Below are 3,247 nucleotides of genomic sequence, written 5' to 3'. Positions count from 1 at the left end.
GCGCTGCCTCCGGCCCGGCTGAAGGGAGGCGGGAAGGGAGGGGGGCGGGGGGGGAGGGGGCGACCGGAGCGGAGAGAGCGCCCAGCGGACGAGAAACAAGATGGCGGCGGCTCCGTGAGGCCGTGGCGGCGACGCCCCGCCCCTTTCCCCATGAGCGCCGCTCTGCGCGTGCGCGTGACCCGGCGCGGGTCTCGCGAGACTTGCGCTGGGCGGGAAGGGCGCCGCCGTGCACGGTACCGGGGGCGAGCGCGGGAGCGCGGCCGCCCCCGCCCCGGGCTGCACGGATCGGCCCCCTCGGCCTCCGTAGCCTCCTCCCGCGGCGCCCCGCCCTCCCGCCCCTGCCCCTTCAGCGTTTTCCCACGGGAAAGCGGCTCTGCAGCGCTCGTCTCGCCTTCCCGGTGCCCGCATCCCGCCGGACCCGGGGCGGGATTTGCCTCCCCGGGGCTTCGGGAATGCCGAGCCGGCTTCCCTGCTCCCTGTGCTGCTCCCTGGCCCACTCCGCACCTCCCCAAACCGGAGTTGTTGGCCGGCGGTCGGCGTGATCCATCCCACGGATCCATCCTTGGGATTGGCGGGATCCATCCCATGAATCCATCCTTGGGATCCATCCCAAGGAGAAGGAGCCCTTGGGAGCGCCGTGAACGTGCTCCATGCCCGCGGTTCCCGACGTGGGAAACGCCAGCGGCGCCACATCCAGAGCCGGCCTGCCCGGAGCCCGCGTGCTCCCCCAGCATCGTGCAGCGAATTCCTGCCGTTTTGCTGGAATTCCTGTGATTTCACAACCTCAGGGCGCTCGCAAGGCCTGGTAGCCAAGAGAAACAAACCTCCTGCCACGGTTATTTCTTTAATTTGCTCTCCCTGTCCTTATTTTTCCCTTCAGTTCTCCCCGGGCCAGTCTCTGCCAAGGCGCGCATTGATAACACGGTGTTGTGCAGCCCTGCTCCAGAACGACTCCTTTGTAAGTCAGTTAGGCAGCGACGCAGCCCCGTTCCTGCAGAGCCGCCCGCTCCTCCATCCCGCTTATCCCGGGATTGCTCCCGCGGCTCCTTCCTTCCCGCCTGCACCAGCAGACAGGCCACGCGGAGCCGCTCGGCTCCCACAAGGATTGGAGCTCTCTGCAAGCGCAGAGGTCTCTGCCAGCTGGCCCGGAACGCGGAGGAGCCAAGAAAAACAAGGAAAAAAGCTCATTTTCCCCCCCCACTCTCTGCTTTATTGGCACTTGTGTGCATTTCTTTGTGGTTTGTCGAATCGGCGCTTGCCGACACCTGCTATCCCCGCGGCTGGTTCCCCCACCCAGGGCAGCGGGAGCCTCCTGGGCACAGCTCCTTGGAAAAGGGCCGGATTTGTCTGACACTCGGGAAAACCGCATCCCGCGGCTGGTTTCCCCTGTCCTTTTCCGCCAGTGCCTCCCATTACAGCTGAGCTGCGGTAATGCTGAGAGAGATGGTGCTTGGAGACAATAATCCCTCCGAAGAAAATGTTAATTCCTGATGTATTACAAAATAATAATAATAATAATAGGCACCGAATTACGTACTGCTGTCTGTCCCAAAAGTCACTCCAGGCCCCTCAGGCTTTGCAGTTTTCCAGCCTTTGCTGGGAGCCCCGCTCCACACTGAGGTGCTCAGCCCAGCTCCCACTGGGAGAGAGGGAAGCGCTTCCCTCTTCCCAGAGCGGGCAGAGGAAGCAGCTCCAGCTGGCGCTCAGCTCACTCGGTCCTGCTGCAAGGACCCGGCTCCCAGGGTGGCTTTCCTGGTGCATCCCAAATGGAATTGTGCAGCAGCTGGCGCGCTGCTCTGGATGCCCAGAGCGGCCAAGCCCAGTGCCCTGCTGAGCTGCATCCCGGGATCCCGGTGACCCCGGAGCAGCGAGAGGCTCCACAGAGTTACTCTGGAAGAGCCTTCCCAAAACCCACTGGTTTTCCCCATAGTTTCTTCTTTTCTCTCCTCTCCATCCCTAGGTGAACCGCCCTCACCCACAACCCTTTAGAGGGTCCTGGAATCCCGGCGGGACACGGTGACAAAGCTGCCTGTTTTCCACACACCCGCGCCAGGCTCTCCTGGCACCTCTGCCATACCCGGGTGTATCTGCCCTGGAGCCCAACGAATCCTCTTACGTACGGGAATAATCCCGTTAAACACCCCCCTTCTCGCCTGCACAGAGCCGAGCCCTCGAGGAGCAGGCGGAGACAATCCGGAGAGCTGAGCTCCTTAAGGAATTAATGGAAGAGCCAGCAGAATTAATGGAAGAGCCAGCACGAGACCCCCCAGGCTACATCCAGGGCTTCAATCCATCCTGCCGGGGGGGGAAACATTCGGAGCAGCCTCGGAGCGGTCAGAAAGCTCCCATCAGGAACATGCAGTTTTTCAATATTGCCATGAATCCTCACGTTTTGTCATCAAAGCAGCTGGAAAAGGTGGCAAGGGGAGAGCCCAATGTGCTTATTTTTGCTCTCTTTGCCCCCAAAATGCCCGTGCCCAGACCGACACTTTCCCACACGGTGCTGGAAGCTCCTTTCGATAAAGCGGCCTTTCCTACGGGGATATTTTCAGCTCGTATTTCTAAATATTACTCAGAAAGGCCCCCTCTGGACAACCTCTCTCCCTCCCTGCGTTTGTTTATACGCTTTGAATTCTGCGAGGAAAGCATCTCCCTGCTCCGGCTCTGTTTTATCCAAGTTTTCCATATTTAGTTCTTTCAGCTATTCCTGCCCCTCCGGCCGCTTCCCAGTGCCCATCCCGGCTCCCCCCTGCCCTCCACAGCCCCGGGGGAGCCTGGCATCACCCTCAGGCCCCAGCCTCGATGCAGAGACCCCCAAAATGGTCATTTTCTGTCCCAAGCGGCACTCGGGGAGGACCAAGGGACAGCTCCAGCCCTGGCACTCGATCCTTCCGCTTGTCCTTTTCCCCTGGGACCTGCCTTTTTCCCGAGAAACCACACACAAGGGGCGACCGGATTGCAGCAGCCCTCGGCACGCGCCGCTTCCCATGTGCGCTGCAGCATCCCACGGGAAAACCCGCGTGGAAAATGGGGTCCGGGCACCCCGGGAGCAGCCGGGCTGCGCGCGCGGGTGCTGTCCTAGGGCTGCACAGAGTTAACGGCGCCGAAGGAGGGTTCCTCGCGGCACGTGGCTGCCAGGCCAGCCGCCGGGCGCAGGCTGCAGCGGCGGCGCAGGAGGAATTCGCCGCCACCGGAGGGAAAAAGGGAGGGAAAAAAAAAAAAAAAAAAGCCACCGCTCCGGGGAAAA

This window comes from Nothoprocta perdicaria, unplaced genomic scaffold (genome assembly GCF_003342845.1).
Source record: "Nothoprocta perdicaria isolate Ctin4 unplaced genomic scaffold, notPer1 scaffold_33, whole genome shotgun sequence".
NCBI classification, from domain to species: domain Eukaryota; kingdom Metazoa; phylum Chordata; class Aves; order Tinamiformes; family Tinamidae; genus Nothoprocta; species Nothoprocta perdicaria.
Note: the sequence above shows the minus strand (reverse complement) of the source record.